This window comes from Chlamydotis macqueenii, chromosome 3 (genome assembly GCF_036417535.1).
Source record: "Chlamydotis macqueenii isolate bChlMac1 chromosome 3, bChlMac1.mat, whole genome shotgun sequence".
NCBI classification, from domain to species: Eukaryota; Metazoa; Chordata; class Aves; order Otidiformes; family Otididae; genus Chlamydotis; species Chlamydotis macqueenii.
This window is the reverse complement of record NC_141558.1, coordinates 120,488,743-120,509,160: the sequence shown is the minus strand read 5'-3', so window position 1 is coordinate 120,509,160 and position 20,418 is coordinate 120,488,743.

The following is a 20,418-nucleotide window of genomic DNA, read 5'->3' as shown; positions in this document are numbered from 1 at the left end:
AATGAATAAGTGCTCATACTGATAGGGGTCCTGGCAGCACTCCACAGTGCCCACTTCAATGCATTTCCAGGGAAGACTTGCAGAATGTCACTCTTCCCCACAACCAATTTAAGAAGTTATTTTTTACTGCTAGGTATTTTAAATTTCGTCTAGATGCCAAGGTAACCTTGGAGTACATTAAAAAGACCTGACTGTGATCATTCATCTGTGAGTGAGAGCCTACTTGTGACAAGAGACTGACTATCAATCGCTGTATCAGCCAGATATGGAGATGAGTGTCAATGAAGAGATCCTGCAGCTTCAGCAGAACTCAGCAGTCCGGACAATTCACAGCATCTTGGCAGTAGAAAACAGTCTTCTGTTTAAATAAATAAACAAATAAAGTCATACAAGGAAGAAGCCTGCTGTATGCAAGATAACGAGACCATGGATTTTAAGAGCTGCTGGAAGTCTGAAGAGAGATGGGTTCCCAGCAAAGATTGTGTTGGTATTTGCTTTGTGAGTCCCTGCTGTTCAAGAACTAATGGGAACCATGAAACTTTCCCTTAGGCTGTAAGCTGTGTCAATTACTGAACCGGGAACAATCTACCTGTGGTTGTTACACTTCACAGATGTATTGTATTTTACCATATTCTGGTGTCATATAAATGTGGGCTAGATATTTTTCCAGTAAAAACTTGACCATTCATTTCTTTTTAGTGCTACACAAAAATATTTGGCCACTGATTATTGCAGATGAAAAACCTACTGTGCAGTGTATGCTTTCAAAAAAATACACATAGGCATCACAGTAAAGCCAAGATTGTTTTCTCTCCATTTGCGGAAGAAATGTGAGTTTCATTCAAGGGAGCATAAGATTATAAAAATAGCTATGCTTGTTCAACCTAGGGGCTCATTATGTACTCTCCTGGTTCCAAATGTTGTTGCAGGATGAAGTGTCAGGGTTCATGGAGCAAAGGGACTTCAGGGATATCATGACTGCAATCGGTGGCACATCCCTGCTTTTCTGCCTCTTCTTGTTCACCTGTTTGTAAAAGTACTGCAAGAAGCGGATTTTCTCTGAGTGACCGACCATCCTGGTGGACTGTTGAGATCCATGCTTTTCATCATCATGCCCACAATCTTTGGCAATCTGCGGAGACTGGTGAAAGACTCCAAGCAAAGACATTCTGCAAAGTTATCACTTGCCTCTTCCTCTCTGATTCTGACCTCATCCACTGGCCTCATGTTCATGTTTGACCTCTACACTGTCAAAAAAAGACCCCCTACCAAGACAGAGGGAAAAGGCAAGAGGAGGAATTGATACCATGTGAGTAAGTTTGGTACCCCAGAGAAAGTAACTCTAGGGGGATTTTTTTTTTTTCTGTTATGACAGAACAAAAAAATCAAGCCTCTTAGGTATTGCTTTATCATCATCATTTTCTCTCATCTGATAGCACAGTTTTGTAAACCCAGCAACTGTTTTCTGAAGAGTGGTGTGTTATGGTAAGTAACAGCAAAAATTGTATTTGATAAGGTTTTTTTTTCCTTTCTATTTTGAAATTAACAGTGGTTTTTTTTCCAAACATATTTATTGTTTAGAATGATTATCTGAGTAAATTTGAGCTATAAATTCCTTTTGGCATCTGTTCAGAGGAGGTAATAGTTTATTTGATTTGATATGTTAGTTATGGGATAGTGTTTCTCTTCTCTTAATGGCTGAGCCATACAAATTTTAATCAGGATTCTAGTTTTTATCCTAGAATAGTTAATTTGAAACTATTATTCTGTGTGGGTTGGTTGTGTTGTTTTCCACCAGAAATACTTATTTTAAAAATATTTTTAATCTAGACAATCTAATTTCTTAGAGTAAGTTTGTGTAAAAAAAAATCATAAATAATTGAAAATGGAATTACAATCCCTAATTGGTTTTCAGATTTGGTCAAATAATCTGGTCAAAACTAGAAGCATTTTAGTGACAAAATGTTATCATATTGTCCTATGTCATTATTTTTCTCCCTGGGTTCTCTTCCTAAAGTCTACATTTCATATTACACTACGTGTATTTCCTGAGAAAAGAAAGCATGCTATTTTTTGACCCCAGCATATAAAGGAGTGCAAATTCTGTGAAGCTCCAAGAATACGCTTCAAATCCAAAATATTATTGCTTTTGGCTAAAGCATTTAGAATGGGGCAGGGAGATTTCTTCCACAAAGTTTTCAGTGAGCAGAGGGTGGTGATGAAAAAAATGTTGATATGTTTTCAAGTGACCACTACAGAAATATTTGCTAGTCTATGTCTGATATGCAAGTTCTCTGCAGAATACCAACTGCAAATGAGAATATAGGCAAAATGGAATTAAAACTGGTATCCATGCAAATGTCTGTAAGCAGTATATTTCAGCTTGTCTTTAGCTCTTCTGTCCACTAATGTGAACAAAGTACTCTTTCAAGTTGTGTTTATTATGTCTGTTGAACAATGGAGTTGTCCACAATGCAGTCTGATTTATTTATAATCCTAAAGAACAGTGGAGATTTCACTCTCACAATGGTGATTAATTGTAAGTCTTTAAGTCCATTATGGACTAGAATTGTTGAAAATTATTCTTGGTGAACTATTAAAATTATTAATCTTTTTTCCTTTTATCCTTTTTCTGAACTGACTGGGCTTTCTACAAATGTCTTAATTACTTAAAAGTTCTTCTAACTCGTGCCAATTAAAAAAAAAACATTGATGACAAAGGGTTTTTATGAACAATCCCTTGCTACTATTTCTTTAAGATTCTGATATTTTTTTTTCCAAGCATTTAATTTGTCTGCTTAGGCAAGTCTTCTATTTCTACAATATGGTTAGATAATTTAGCCTGTTAAAATGAGAAAATAACCAAAGACATCTAACCCATAATGACTTACAAGATTACTTTTCAGCATGGATAATTATTCACTGACTATTTGTGAAGTATTTAGGATTCATCAACATCTTCAGGGCTAAAAACATTTGTCATGCAGATACACATATGCAGTTAATAATAATAAGCCATAAATAATAACTGAATGAGCCGATAGTGCTTATGACAAAATTGTTCACTATTTTTTCTGGTATTTAACCAAGTCTGCTTAGGATCTATAAATAACTGCTGACTTACAGATTCTGAAGGCCAAATAGAACTGTTGGATCATTTTTCTGATTTCCTAGGTAGTGTAGACCAGGTACTCTTACCTAGTTATGCGGGATGATTATTGTATGTGTGCATTTATTGTTTCAATTCTGCTGAGTGTAGATAGACCTGAAAAGGTTTGAATGAAAGTAGGATAAAATCTGATATAGTAATTGATGAGGCCTAATGAGGGGAAAAAAAAAAAAAAAGAATAGTATAGCATGCTCATATTTAAACAGTGCAGCAGTCATGTTATAGTTAAGATTTCCTCCGTATTCAAGGTGGAAGTGTCTAGGGAATTTCTTATTCCTTCTTTTTGCAAGATCATGTAGAATCATGATGGGAAATAAATTCCAGAGAACAGTGACAGTTGTTTCTCTATAGCAAATGTGATTCTTAAGGGAAAGAAATGCAAGACAGCCATCTGTTGGATCGCACAGCAACATGCTTGGTTTCCAGGTCCCAGTGTGGGCTGCTGGTAACCCAGAAAGGAACAAATACAATGCTCATTGCAAGGGCAGATGGTGTTTGTGGACGGTCTAAATTCACACTGAGCATAAGTCCACTAGAAAGGAAATGTACACATGTAAAAATGGCTCCTAGGAGTGTTGCAGACATCTGGGATGCAGGCAAGGCTTTATCATCAGCATGTTACCGGTTGTACAGAGGTTTTCTGCCTCTTTTCACAAGTAACAATTCTGTACTGCAGGACTATGGCTAGCTGCCATCAAAAATGATGGATGCAGCACTGATCATGACTGTTTGGGGAGAGCAAACGCACAGCTGATCTCAACATACATGTCGGTGTAGAACAGAAGACTAGCTTGTCCCTGGACTTGTATGACACCTTCAGGTATAAATTGTAAAGAATATACTAGTGAAGATCACAATCATATTTATCTTGAAAAAGTTGGACTCAGTATAATGTTTGTATTAGGTATCTTGGATCCTTATATTTTATGTATTATTGGCTATTATTAAAAAACCTTTTCTGTCATATTGATTATTAAGTGATACAGTCAATAATTGGGTCTTTGGTTGTCCCAGATCTGCTGATTCAGATTTATGATTTGATGAATTAGCCTAATTGCATGTCATTGCCATTCATGCTGAGGATCTGAGCCAGTATATCTTCTTTCCCATCTGAGATACTCTGCCAGATTTCTATTTTGGACTGATTTTATAGCTTTCTTAGACCTGGGACTATTTGGATGGCTTAGTTCCCAATACATAGGAGGTAACCTCTCTCTGTCTGTCTCCAGATTTTTTTCAGGAGTTGAGACAAAATAGTGGATATACTGGCTACTTCTCTTACCACAGTCTTCAGTGTAATGCTTGAGCATATTATCTCTCTTCCAGGTGACAATAACACAAACAAGAACACTTGATGTGGTACCCTAGTGCTGGGTGGTTTGGGCAGGGATTTTGTAAGCCTCTCGCATATTGCTGCTGTCACCAGCCATTACAGCTATATGTTGGTACTCAGGACTAAGCTCCAAACCACAGTGAATTTAATGGATATATTAACAGGGGTTTTTTTTATCTGGCACAAACTGTGCAATTTTCAAGAGCTCCCTGGGCTGCCTAATTTTTGTCCCTGCTGAGGCCAATTATGCTTAAAGCTAGAAAAATTTGAGCTAGTGTAGAGAATCACAACCTACATGTTCCTCTGAGTACAAATAGATTGAATTTCAATTAAAAATTAGAATGAAGTAAAAGGTCACTCATTAATTCTAATGTAATTTTGAATGGATGTAAATTAATTTTGTTTCTTTCTCTGTCTTTAATTTCTGTCACATGTCTTTTGTAGGTCAGTGAAATCTCAAGACTGGGTAACAGCCAGTGGTTGTAAAGGGGAGAGGGGCAGGTATGTCTGAACCACAAGAAAGGTATCTAAGTAACTGGTTATGCCAAATAATGAAGCAGAAGGCTTCATTACTGATTGATCTGCACTAATGATTTGTTTGCTGCATTTTGTGGCAGACATCCATTGTGAATATTTGACACGACTGCTTTCGTGGAGACAGTCAAGTTGTTTGCAAACACTGAGCATTTGACCACTGCATTCCACATGATAATCATAAGTCTCGTATTCTGAATTCCTGTGCTGTTTTTTTTCTTAGTACTTTGGCTTAGACTACGACAGCCTTGGATTATGATGTGTTTATCCCATGTATTATCATCAGATTAATATGTTCTAAATAAGATTCAGCTGATACTGAACTGATACAGCTGGAAGGACAAGAGTACCAGCTGGGGTAGACCAGTTTGTTAACATCCCTACAGATCTTACTGTGAGCTGTATGCCAACCACTCAGGTTGTAACTTTCTGAGAGTTTTAAAATTACATAGGCAGAATTTATTAATTATAAATTCTATAGCCGCTAGAACAAGTTCACAACTACTCTTTGATATGACCATGTACCCTTGATAGGCAAAAATGTTCACAATATGTATAGGAGATAAATCTTGTGGTCTCAGTCCAAACTCTATGAACAATTCAGTTGGAAAGGCATTCCAGTCTCAGCATGTGCAACTATCAAAATAGGAGCAATCCGCGTGTCCCACTTGCTAACAAAGAATCTTCTTACCTGAACATAAAGCCCCTAAAAGGATAGAAGAAAAAGGTTATACAGTTTCAGGGGAGATGCCTGACAGATTGTGTGCTGTTTTTAAGAGAAGCTGGCCTTTCTGCTATGTAAGGTTTTATTCTTGCTTAGTCGGCAAATTGTAACAGAAAAGGTCTAGTCTGGGTCTGATTTTATGTTATATTTAATATGAATTTCATTATTTTGCCTCTATTTTTATCTAGAAAACTTGGATTTTTCCCTTTAATTTAAATGACCCAGTTTTGAAACTGCTGACAGCTGCTGTTTGGGGTATTCACATCCAGAAGCTCCTGGGGAAGAGGGACTGATCCCTAACCTCAGAGGAAGGTACAAGTTGTATCCTGCATAAATAACTTAATTCTCATACACAATTTGGAGTGGGATATGTAAACAAACTGATCTATCAGTTTGTGTTGAAGGCAAGGGAAAGGTAGAACAGCTGGAATAGAAGATGATAATAGTTACATTATGTTTACTGAAAGCAAAAGAAAAACTCTCAGAAATTTGGGAGCAATACCAAACCAATATTTTAATAGAATAGAGTAGTTTCCCAGAAATTCTGAATATGTTTGATTCTGTTAATAGAAGGTTAATAACCTTCCCCAAGCTTTGCCTTTGACCTCAAAACCAAAAGAGATGCAGGTTTTGCCTTCATTGCTCAAGACACGAGCAAGTCTGAGCAAGATAACAAATGTGGATTATGTCACTACAAATACCGAAGGTGAAGGTGACACTTCAGGTGCTTGCCTCTGGCTCAGTATATAAGGCCAGTGCTATATTTTTATCCAGGCACAACCTTTCTGCTTACCTTACAGTAAATTAAACTGACTACTTGTCTTCACTATGGCTGAAGCAATTTTTTTTTTTTTTCCCCCCACTTTTAACGTCAGGGTAACTAATGCACCTTAGCTTTCCTGAGGTAAAACATAGTGAAGGCAAGACGCTTCTGTTTACAAGATTAGTGCTATACATCTGCCTAAGGTTGACTTAACTGACTTTATCTCACAGTAAAACTGAAGTACCCTGGCACTGCTGTCTTTTTTTGTTTGGTTGGTTTTTTTTTAAACTTCACACAACCTTGTGTGTGCTAATTACCCTTGCTAAAACACACTGTATCTTGAGCAATGAATGAATTAACTGCAGCATTCCTAGGTTATGCTAGAATGAAGATCACAATGCTGATAGTATAATACTTATCTTGGAAGTAATTTATCTTTTCCCATAGGCAAGCAATCTTTCCTCCTTCTCCTGGTTCATTACTCAATTGCATATTTCAAACTGATTTCACTAGTGTGTGGCGTTCTGTTGTTCTCCTTACCAGACACCTGCTCAGATTTAGCTGCTTCTAAAGTGTTTATCCAGCCATGGGCTTCCTGTGCCACTGTCATCTGCTCTCCACTAAAGCAGGTGTCATTAACATAGGAACAGTATTTGATATCTCTGCACAATTTATCCTTCCACTCCAGAGTGGCAGCCTGAGATTTACTCACTTTCCTGCACTTAAATAGACAATCTCAGTTTCCCATGGTTCTTATTTGTTTCTGTTCTTTGTCAAATGTGAATTAATAGGTCAGGATCCTGACTCTATTCATGTGCCTCTCAGCTCACTTTGCAATGGCAAAAAGTCTGTATAACATTGTAAATAGAAAAAAAATTACTTTTTCTTCCATTCCCACTATACCCAGCATTTCCTGACTATACTATTAAAGAAGTTATGCTGGATTATTTTAAGTGCTAACACTGGTTGATATCTCTTAGTGTATTGTGCTTCCCTAACGTGGAGACATCTTTCACCTGTTTTCCTAAAAGTTCCTCTGTGTACCCATTCCTCTCTTGAAATATCTCCCAACAACCCACATTCCAGTTGAGTGGCATCACATGCCCTGAAGAGAGCCGTAATATTATAAAGAACTTTCTAACATGTAGTCTCACTTTATAATAGCACAAAGGTTGACCATAATTTTGAGGTCAACAAAATGCCTGAGGTGTTTCAGCTCAAATACTCTAGAAAATATATTACTAGGAAGATTTTTGTCTACTCAAGAGGATGAAGAGATTGATGAGTGCCTAGTCCTTGCCAATACAGATTAGAAAAGCCTACTGCCTCACCAATCTGAAAAAAAAATCTTCTATTAAGTGTGAATTTAGTTTTATTTTCTCCACTTAATGGTAAAACAAAATTTATCATCTTCTTTCAGAAAGTTTTAGGTATAGAGTTGATCAGAGCCACTCTTGCAATGGCATTGATCTGTGCTAAGAATGGCAGTTCAGAAACCAAAGTTCAAGTGAGCGAAAGCATAATGCTTACAAACAAAATCAAATTTTTTATAAATTGGCTAATTTTCCTACTAATTGTGTGATTATCCCAGAAAATGAACTGTGAATTGTAGGTTCTGTAATACATTTGTGATACTTTGCTGAAGAACTAATTTGAACAGGCAATTACTTGACCCAAGATGTTTATTAAATTTTTAGATTGTACAAATCATTTTCAGTATTAAGGAGACTCTAGTAATTGAAGACATATGTTTGAATTTCTAGTCTTAAATCACGATGCTCCACATTAACTGATCAGCTGGCTGGCACAAGCCAAGCCAAGGCAGAAATTAAAACCAACACATGATGTATAGGTATGTGTGTGTATACATGCTGTCTTTTAATTTTTAAGTATGTAGATATATGTATATGTTACCCACTGTATTCTCAGGGCACTCTAATGTGCCATTATTATTAAAGTCAGAAATGAAATGGGTATATTTTTGCTTGTTGAAATGTATGTATGTGAGTTCAGGCTATAGTTCAAAGGCTTCCCAGCCACCCATGCTTGCTGTCTGTGCAGCAGGAGGTCTGCAGGTGCCATCCAGGCAACACTTTTCAACAGTTCTCTGGCAAAAGGAATTGTGACTTGAGTCATGATATTCTGTTTCTTCACCTGCAAATGAGTACTTTTCCTGTTCGTTTTAGACTTTGACCACGCTGTGCTGTACTAAGCCAGCTGTATTTTCTCACTCAATTTATAGCACATAATACGACCTGCCTCTCAAAACCCCAGGTAGTGTAAGCTAAGAGCATGTTCTTTCGTTACCACTTTACTCTGTCCTTTCTTACACAGAATCACACCTGCTTGTATTTAAAGCTCACAAGTAGTGATATTTCAACATGTTACAAAAGTGTATGATACATCAGACAAGCAAGGTTCTTGATTTTTGCCTGCTTCTTGGGCAACATAAAAAGCCTTGGAAAAGGTGGAAATAAGTGCAGAGACGATGCTGTGACTTTGCTGGGAGTTTTTCCTTTAAAGCTCGGGGTTTTTTCCTCAATGGCCGCTTTAGGCTTAAGGTGCTGTTAAGTAAATGTGCTTTATTCAGTATCATCTTCTAGCTAGCTGTGATTAGCAGTTGTTCAGAATGATTCAGATCCTGTCTGGCAAGTTCAAACTTTAAAGTCTCTGTCTTCATGTCCAGTCAGATTGTGCAGTAATGAGGCTCCACTAACTTAAACCAAACACTGAAACAGTCCCTTAATGGCCTTGCTTTATCAACAAGAAGCTGTTGGCATTAAACCCTCCTTGCCCCTTCCCTGCAGAGGAACTGAACCTCTGTAATTCAGGAAAGGCTTTTAGCAGCATCTAGGGTATCAGGATTGCTGTGCCAAGACTACTGCCTTTATGTTTTCTTTGGAAAAATGTAGTTTCATCAAAATAATAATTTTTTGCAGGACTATTTCCATCCCAACTATACTGTTGACAGATACACTTGTAAATGTTTCCAAAAAATCAATGAATTGAATTGTTTACGTTTTCTGATTTACTTTTGACTTTCTAATTTCCTTTTCTTTTGGCAGAATATTATGCTATATTTTTCAGGTTTAATATCAAATTATTAAAGGCATTTCAGAATTACCGGTCTATTTAGTATTTCAAGATTATGAATTTTTCTCCAAAGTCAGGACAAAATACAATTTTGAAAAGTCAAACTGTCTAGCAAGATGGAAATTCTATAGCTGGTTTCATGTTTCCATCTATGCTTTTGAGCTCCAAGGACCTGATACAGTGCCCACCAAAACAAGTGGGAATCTCTCATTGAATGACTTTGGATTCAACTCTAAGATAAAGGAATTTTCAAACTGATTATAGAGACCAAGAGATTTTTTTTTTCTTTTTCTTTTAATTTTAAATATTCCTGGTGCTATTTTCCATGGAAACCCAACTGGCAGGAGGAAATATGTGCTGAACATCCACATTTAACTCGACATGAGAAAGCGAGAGGGCTCCTAGTTTCTACACCAAATCCCAACTATGCCAGAGGATTAGTGTAGTAGAATCAGCTATGAACCATTACTTGGATCCAGTGCCATATTGCTGGATCTCTGCAAACACTGTGATACTTAATGTTCAGGAACAATCTTTTATAATTTTTGAAGACTTTTGGTATAGATAACTTTTTTCTTTTTTTTTCAGGGATCAAACAGATTTCCTTGGGCAGCCAGTATGTATTGGAGTATTGAATATGGAGTGGAGAAGGAGCACAGAAGTGACATTGGTCACAAGTCATTATTCAAGTAGGCTGCTTCAAGTTGTTCACTCTTGGTTCTGAGCACTCTAAGATTAAAGCTCTTGATGCCACCAGAAGTGCTTCAGAACAAGAGGCCAGATCACCTCTTCTATTACACCTGGATGAACTTCTCTGTTCAAGGTAATACAGGTAGAAGTTATAAGAAATTATCACATACAAAGCACTTCTCTCATGACCATCCTTATGGGGGAGCCTACTGTTTCCTCAGTTCTGCCTTGCTCTGTGCAATACGGTGAACCAAGATGAAATAATCTCTCACTCTCCAGCAGTTCAAGCTAAGAACAGATCATAAAGCCTCATTTTTATATCTCGTGTCCTCCAAGTCAGCAGATGTGACATATAGAGGGAGCAGATGGCAATTTTTACAGAGTAGTTTTTTAGAAAGGAACCATATGCTGGTGACCAGTTGATTTTCTTGAAAACTTAGTGGTATGTTGTTGAAAAAAGCACAAGAAATTTTGATGATATATGCTGTGTTCCACTTCTGCTATTGCACTTTTGTGACATGATTCTTTTGGACCAACTTAAAACGTAGAGGGATTCTTTTCTACAGTCTTTGGTAGATACTCAAGTAGATGTTTGGTTTGCAGCTTCTTCCTGCAGACAGAGAAACTAGGCACTTGTTTCTGTCATTCCCAAAGCTCTTTTATCAGGCTTTTGGGCCTTGTTTATGCTATCTTCCCAAGACCTATGTGTTGATTTAGGGTTGTTTTTTTTTTTTTTAAATTAAGAGTAATATTTCCACTTAAGAAGCTGAAAGTTGCTGCTAATAAGACTCCTAGATAAAAGTCTAGAAATTCTCAGAGTTTGCCTTGGGGACAAACCTTTGGGAGAAAATCTTGCCAGAATGAAGGCGACTTCTCTCTGGCTCCTCCCCAGCTCTCTGCCAACCTTTTTGGTGGCCCAGGCAGGCCCATTCCAAAGATCACAAGACAGTTTCTACCATACTGACAGTGATTTAAGTTCATGTGCTTCTCCCAGCTTAGAAGTGCTAGGAACCAGATATTTTATGTGGTATATTGTAAACTGAGCAGCTGTGAAAATTTTGATAGCAGTTTTTTCATGTTTCGTATGTTTTCTGCCCTCTAATCAGAAATTTAAACTCACTTATAAAGAAAGAATAAAGTTGGTAGGTAATTTAATAAAACCTTTCCTTGAAATTTCCAAACAGCTGAAATGTAGAAAACCAGGCTTTCCATTGGAAATAACTTTTTTGCAAGTACTTGGCTTGCACACATTTTAACTATGAAGAAAATAAAATAATCGTGCCAAGCAAAAGTAATGCCAGGACTGCCTTATAAATCATTTGGGTTCCAACTCAAAAGAGCTCATGTCAATAATTTTAATTAGAGCACTGGAGCTCCTAAGGAAGCACAAATTGTAGGACTGTGTATCATACATATTCACAGCCATCAGAGGTCAGCACAAGCTCATTCATCTGAGTGGTTTTATAGTCCTTTATTCCTCTAGTTTTACATAACAGGTTTTTGATAAAGAGGAAAATAAGCTTTAATGTCTGTGACATCTTACTAGATAAGAAGATTCTTGGGAACTGTAAAAAGCTAATGAACACAAAATATATGCTTGTGCTAATATCTTGAAGCCATAGAGTTTGCCAGAAAAAGTTCCACTTCACATTTGTTCTGGTTTTGGCAGCATTGTTCAGCAATTGCCAAGGGACTGGAATGAGTGGAATAGCTATATCAAGTGATCTTCCAGATTTTAATGCTTGTGCCTCGTTGAGATCCATTTGACATTAATCTACTGGTTATGAAGCTTAAACTGCTGAGAGTGAGCACCGGGATGGCTGCAGCAGAGAGCCTACACCTTGCCATGTATTATTTCAGTGGCTCTTTTAAGCCCAATATTAATGGCCATAGTGAAGTACCTTCTAAAAAAAAAAAAAATAAATAGTTTTCTATGAAAGAGAATTAACTTTTGAAGGCTACATTCTGTGGATTTATAAATAATTTTACAACATGCTAGATTTCAAAAAACTTACATAAACTGTTAAAATTGAAAGTATAACAAAACTCTGAGGAACAGGAGGTTCAGGAAGTTCTGAACTTATTTTCCCAAACCCATACTTATTTCTGTATCCTTCTGCATCTGTTTCACTGAAAAAAATTTCCTTAGAGGAACATGAATAAAATTTTATTTGGCCATAGTGTGGGAGAGTGAAAGAAACACAGTGAATTTAATGGTTTAAGTCCCTGTTGCAGAAAAAAAAAAGCTGAGAATCTCTATTATGAACCTGGCAGAGAATTAATTTTAACTTCTGTCTTCCACTATAAAAATAATCTATCAGTTATGAAATTTTCTCCCTCTACAGCAAATTCAAAAGGTAAACAAAAGAATGGTAACTAGAATGAGTTTAAATGTTTGTTTAGGAAAAAACTTTCTAAACAATTTTGGTTTTGACCCAAAAGAAATATTGAAACATGGAAAAATTATATGAAATATGTTTTTTCTTCCCCAGACAGCAGAAATAGCTGTCTATGCTATGAAAATAAAATTCAAGTGTAGGTCAGTTGAAAATCAAAAATGCAATTTATTAACTTGGTTTTATTGGAAGAAACACTGGAACTCAGTCTCAGAGGATAATAAATATTACAAAATGCTGTATAACCAGAATTGCCAAGGCTTCAAGCTCAACATGGATCTTCACTATATTGGTTGTTTATCTTGAAGCCTAGTTCCCATAGCCATTTATCATCTGAAAATCTCAGCTTTCATTAAGACGCCATGTTGTTGCCTTTGTGCATGGAGAAGAGCACATGAAAATACAAAAAGCACTAACTCTAGTGTTCCTCTACTGTCATTTAAAAAAAAATAAAAAAGTATAAAGCTAATCTCACAAAGTCCCATTGCTCCAAGAGAAAACATTAAATGTTATTAGACTATTGATAAAACTGTGACCATGTGGGACAATGCTGAATGTGGGAAGAGAATCATCTCACAGTAATCTAGCTCAAATGTGAACCCAGCAAATATATATTGAGTGCTAGCTTTGAACTGACTAGGAAACCTTCATAGTCCTGGTGTGAATGATTTAGGAAATCCCAGTATCTGATAAAATACACCCTCCATCAGGATCAAACATCATGATGTATGCCCTGAAGTCTAAACAAAGACTAAGCAAGGCAAGATCCTGACTTCAGTTGCTAGTGTTAACCCAAAAGTCCTTGCTTTTTACTGGTATTAACTCAGTAATAATTAGCTATCTCGTACCATTACAAGCTTGCGAAACAACTTGGATTTTATTGAAGGTGATGTTGAGGGACAGAGGTATGCAGTGATGTCTGAGGAAGGCCATGACAACCCTGGAAAGAAGACTTACTAGTATCCAAACTGTAACCACATTTAATAATCATGATCTGAAAAACATTATAAGAATGGTCAAGAATTTTGCCGTATCTTATAAACAATTAATCTCAACTTTACCTTTACACTGTGAGCAGCTGTATTGATTTGACTGGAAATATTCAAGTAACTGTAGGAAGGCAGGGATGTTTGAAAAAAAAGCTTTGTCTGATATTCTGGGAGTGACTAGTTAGTTAAAAAGACCTAATTCAAAGGTGTTCTGTGTTGTTGAAAGGTCATGATAGTGAACAGTGGTTTGAGTTCTTGTGAAGTCCATTGACAATTCTAATTAAACATATATGGAAAAGAGGAAATACGTGGATGATTTGCTTGCTGTTCTATACTGTATGAAGTCTGGGATTTATCTTTTATTATACAGCTTCCTGAAGTTAATTCAAGTATTGCCTGAAGTATCATGTGGAAGGTGGATTTGGTCTGAAAATTTTCGTGCTTGATGTCGGGGTGGATATCTCACTTTCTTGTCAAGTTTCTGTAAGACACAGTGAATTAAGCTAGTAAGAATACAAGCAATCTTAACCTAGGCCTAGAAATTCTGATCTGAGTGTAAATCTGAATCTGGACAGAGTGCCTAGAGTCAACAGAGCTCTGTAGAGGCACATGTGTCTCCTTAAGGAGAGGGCCATGACTCACTGCAGAGGTACCACAGGATTTCCACCCCCCATCCCCCTGCCTCTAGATTTCCTTTTTACATGGAGCTATTGATTTTGTGTGTGTGTGTCTTTGTCTTAAACATCAAAATCTGGACCTAGGTAATCCTGAACACATTGCTAAAGTATTAAATTTTCCAATGTTGAGGAATTCTGGTTAAATCAGAGAATTTTCTTGAGAGATCCTTTAGTCAAACTCAGATCACTAATAGAGCATCAGGCTATGGACTAGGAGAGTACCAAACTGAGTGAAAATGTACTCATTTTTAATCTAATGATCTAATAATTCCAGATTAGTGATGTCTCCAGGCCTCAGAAATCTAGTGATAAAGATGTAATCTTCATATTGTTTCAAAAGGGTCAAAAACAGTGTCAGAGTTCTGAAGTTCTTACATGTGCTTACATGAAGCACATACTCTACTAATGCTGTTGATGTCAGTTGGTTCATCAGGCTATAGAAACTGGCCTCCAAAAATAAGTACTTCTACCAGATCTGTTTAATGACTGCCTTGTAATGTAGAGGCAGTCACCTAGGGCAGCTGGCAGCTAGGACAGTAAAATGGCCATGGCTCAGCTCTCCTTTACCAGGACTGGAAATCTTGGGAGCTAAATTGGCTGCTAGACCTGGCATGGGAAAGGTTGGAGTATGAAGCATGGCAGTTGCTGTGGGAAGGAAAGGAGGAGTAAGGCCTTTTTCCTCCTATTTCTTTCACAGATGTACAATAGTAAACCTCAGTCTCCAGAATTTCTTCTAACAGTCCTCAGTCCCTGCTCCAATTCTTTACTCTATACACCCGTTTTCAATGAAAACAGTCTATTAAGCTTCCCCGGACTCTCAGTTCTCTCCTTCCCTGCTGAGTATTCAGTATTTGTCTTTCCCAGTCAGAACTTGAGTCACCTCTGTGCTATTTTTAGCGTGCTTTCTTCCAGAAAATAAAAGGAAAAGAAGGAAACTTTATGCAAAGAAAATGGATTAATGCCGCAGTGAATCTACGACACCGGCTGCTGTTTGCTGGCATAGTGAATAGCAGGTGAGGAAAAGAACTACTCAAGGTAAAACACACTTGCAGATGTCTGTCAGCTACAGTGAAAGTACTGGTACTGAAGGATGTGCACGAATCTCGGAGCAAGTTGTAGCTGATCACTTAACAGCTTGAAACCTTAGCGGCATTGAAAAAGTGGCACAAGACCTCTATCCTGGGTTACAGTCTCATGGATAGGAAAGGTTGCTTTGAAATCCACTGCAAGCAGTAGGCTGCAAAAAATAGCTGGAATAGTCACCTCCTAGGCTAAGGGATGAATGCACACAGCTGGAGAGGGTGGGCTGCCTAAGAGTAGTTTAAGGCCTGACTTGCCTAGCCTTCTCCAGTGACATAAAATATGCTGCTTTGCTTGACATAGGGGTTTGTTTCAAAAGAGAACTATAGAGACTGGGGAAAAAAAAGCAGCCCTTGATTCTAATTCTTTACTGAGGTTTGTCAAACTTATTTTGCATAATATTAAAATAAGAGATTACGAGGAATATAAAAATGAATTCATACCATAGGAAACATTAAGTTTTCTGGTGTCTTGGCATGACAGTTAGAATACTCCAATCATAAACTAGCTTCCTGTTAGAATATGAATGTGTTTAATGAAAATCCCGTGACTCAAACTAATGTATTGAAATAGAACTGCTGCTGTGGGAAACTTTCAGATGATTTTGTTCGCTGGTATTTGCACCAGCTTTGAGCTGAACTCTTGGAGTCTCAGCTCCTCAAACATGGCAGCGTTTTTGGAATACCAGAAGATGTTCTTAAAGCTTCTGTAAGAAATGCAGGGTGTTTCAGACTTGTACATTAAATCTTAAATACAAATAACCCCAAGTAAGGAACATTACCATTTTTTTTGTTTGGGTTTTTTTTTTTTTTTTTTTGTGGATTTTAAAAATTCTTGGGATAATCTTGTAATGTTGTCCTTCCTGCACGTGGGACCAGTCTTGAGGATGAATTTTTAAATTCTCACTCACCCTTTAATCCTCCTATCTGACCCTTGGTACCTCTCTAGAGCTCCATTGACTTCAGAAAGGCATAAAATTGAGAAAGAATTGTACCTAAGTCTGCTTGAATCAGAATTGCAACTAAATCTGCAAAGCCATAGATGGAGCAAAACTCTCAAAAGTCAAAAGAAATTCTGCAAAAGTGAAAATATAAAAAAATGGGTCAGGAAAACCTTTTGAAAATTTACAGTAAGTAGGTAAAGTGAACAATAATTTGGTTTCTTCCATCTGTTTGACAATGTAGGGTAAAAATAACTAATGTCAACCATAGTAAAGTATCATGAGGCAACTGAATGAAAAATGTTTCATTTTTATAAGGCAACCTAGCTACCAGTTCTTTATCATAATAATTGGTAAAAAACACAGATTTTTAAATTTTTTTTTTTTTTCTGTTTCAGCCTGTGTTTCCCTAAGAGATAGGATGGACAGAACTGACATGATTAATAACAAAACTATAGGCAATGACAACAGGAAATGAGACTATAGATAGTCCATGTATGGAGTCACATTTAACACAATAATCTAATTCTGTGTCATGTCTTGAAATTATTTGTTCACTGGCAATGGGGAAGGCAAATAATCTACTGTATCATGTCACTAAGTTTAGTAATGCTAATAAAAAGATTCTGAAGCATAACTACTACTTGGATGAGTAGAGCTATGAACAATGAGCAACAACCTTTTAAGCTTTGTGTGAAATGGCTTCATAATTTCCACTTCAGAGACTAAAATTTCATCATTAAAATTAGGTTAAAGCTGTGTCCTTTAGTTCAGTTTTATTAATAATACTAAGGAGGTTTGTCTTCCCAGTTAAGTATCAGTTGTCTTAATGTTCCAGATGTTTGTAGCTAAGAATGGCTTGTCTGAATTGATGTGGTGATGACACAGAAAAGGAACAGATGGCACAGAGCTGTCCCAGCTCCATTCGTCACGTCAACAACTGGAAACAATGACAATACCACACTGGTTCGTTCCAAATTATGGAGCCCAGCAAACAAATTAGCCTGACTGGCAGGAGGTCTTGGAAAAGTAGACTGAAATCTGCCCTGGACAGCTATAGAGGTTACATGGCTATGGATCACATCACTGGTGAAAGAGGTCAGTAGAGAAATGTCCCAAGAAAAAGGTTTTGCCTCTACCTGGTGCTTGCGAAGTTATTTTAGCCTTTGGCTTGTATGAGTAGTTCTGTTGACTTCCCTGAGTGCACCTACATGAAGTTTTTCATTTAAGGAGTAAGAATTACAGATTTGACCTGACAATCAAATACTCAGCCAGAATGTAGTAGTGGCATGATACTTGTAAGTGGAAGAAGCTGGACCAAACAGTTACTTGTGCTTGCCTCTGTATTTTTGCAGCAGGCTTTTAGTTACTGTACTGTTGTTCTTTTTGTCTAGGCCCAATTTTCTCTCTTATTGTTGGTTTTCTCTGACCATGAAATTGCAGTCAAATATTTTATTTTTGTATCATAAGACAGGGACAGAACCGTATTAGCTGTGCAATTTATAAAGTCTTAATCCTTGCAAGCAGATTAAAGTGCCAGGTGCCACAACTGTCCTGGGGTTGGGTACAGATTCCTAACCAGGTACATGTACCATATATCAAAAATCCCAACAAATTCCTAATGTTATCAGTACTCACAGCTGATTGACATCTGGACACACTCAGAGAACAAGTTCTGGTAATATTGCTTAAGAAATCAGGGGCACAGTATATGCTTATGTTTCCTATCATCTTACTGTTCATCACGAAAGAACAGGAGATGTAGGATCCGTAACTAAAGAAAAGCAGATTTTGTTGTTCCACAAAAATGGAAATTTGTTGGGCTTTTTCTACTCGGGCCTGAGATACAGGTTGTTATAGGACACCACATACAAAGTTTTGGTATAAGATATTTATTGGTAGAAGTCTTTATGAAGGTTCTTCTGTGCCTTGGTGAACACTTTTTTTTTTTTTTTTTTTTTTTTTTTTTTTTGTCAGGGGCATACTTATAGTTTGTGAGGAATAGTAGTATTAGGAGTATTCACAATGCTGTACAGAAACAAAAAAAAAAAAACAAAACAAAGAAAACAAACCAGAAAAAGCAGCAACAAGAAAACCCACCCCGAAACAAAACAAAATAAAAACAAAACAAAAAAAAAAGAACAAACAAACAAACACCCACCCCACAACTTAAAATGACTAAAATTACTTGCTTGGTAAATAAAAAGTTAATAAAATTAACTGTTTTATCCAGATTGGAAAGTGAGATGCGGATAAACTCTGATCGCCCCCTTCACAAGTGAAAAACTGTTTACCTGTTTTACTCTTGAATGCTCTAGCAGTGTGGAGGTTATTTGCCACAAGACTGATTTGTACAGTGAGTGGAAATGTAATCTTGTAATTCTAGTGCTAAGGATGTGAATAGTTCCCCAAACCTGAAAGCCTGGGGATTCGAACCCAAGGTAATTTCTGATACTTTTTCCCTACAAGTAGAGTAGCTTGGTTTGTCTTTCCTTTTATTACCTGATCCGAGTTCCATGTGTCCGTATACCAGCCTCTCTCTGCATACAAGAGTTAGCAGAATTCTTTGATGTGAAAAAGTCAGAAAAATTGAGAATATTGCAGCAAAGCTTGTCTAACTATGGTGATTTGGGGCTGTTAGAACTTAACTTTCTGTCAGGAGAGATTCCCAGCTTTCAGTAACAACAAAAGATTTTGCATTAGTACTTGAAAATATTACTCGAATGCATCCAAAAGTTTTGGAAAGGAGAAGATCTCAAATGATTATTATTTAGAAATTGTTTTACGATATTGCAATACCTGATATTGAATATATCCAGTAAATCATTAAAACAACTATAAAATAATTTTGTAATCTATGTAATGATAAAAAAATGACTAAGTAGGTATTTTCAGAGTAAAGTGCCACCGTGACTGAAGTTTCAGGAGATTAGATTATGATAATGGAAGACAGTTAACACAGAGTACAGGTGGGTTTAGGATTTAAGTTTTATGGTAAAATAACAAAAGGGAAACAAAGAACGATTTAGAAGCCTCATTTCTTAAGAGAAATATCCAAAATCTGTGGTTACATGCAAACATTTTAGACCATACAAATGATATTATATTTTAATTTTCAGCTCATGGACACTAAAAAAAAACAAAAGGGATTATAAAAATAGTGGTGCTGACAGCTAAGCAGTAGAGGACCTTTCCCTAAGTTTTCATAGCTCTAAATGGTTCAGACAAGCACAGCCCTACAATATTAATTGAGCTCAAAAAATATCTATAAGCATCACATGCCAAGACAGCACCCCAAACTACTAATCATGGCAACGAGGTTATCCTGAACCATGATGCTTTTCCTTCTTAACATAATACATCTGATTAACTAGTAGAAACTTGGCTACCTGGAAACCTAGTGTTGCTTTTGTCTACTCAAAACTTAAAGCCTCCTTTATTTACATAACTGAGCAAATGCAGAATTAGGATATTTAAGATGTGTCCTGATTATAAACAGAAAAAAAAAAAACAGGTAATAGCTTATTAATTTTCTCTAAACTCTGGCCTGAATAGTAGATTTCATCATTAACTGGATGGAATATGAACTGAAGATTTGAAATTTCTGGTTCAAGAATAAGACCCAAAGTGATGTGCACATGCTGGTACATGAAGCATGGATCTGGTTATTATATGACAATCTATCATCTTTTATTAGCCTATAATAAATGACCGATGGATTTAATAATCTAAAGTGTTTTTCAAAAGTCCACCAAAACTTATGCTAGTTGCTGACACACTGTTGGCAAAAGTTAGGATTAAAAAAATCATTAGAAATTGAAGACGTCTGCCACAACTGGTAATTTATTGACACTGCTATTACTCCACTGATGTCTATTGACTTAAATAATGTATTATTATAGTGCAAGAGTAGAATGAGATTTCAACTCTGATTGAGGAAGGAGTGACATCTGTGGGTAGCAAGAAATATGTTGTATTTGTCTTTTTAACAACTACATATTAAAGTGGTAAAAGCAAAAATGACAGAAAC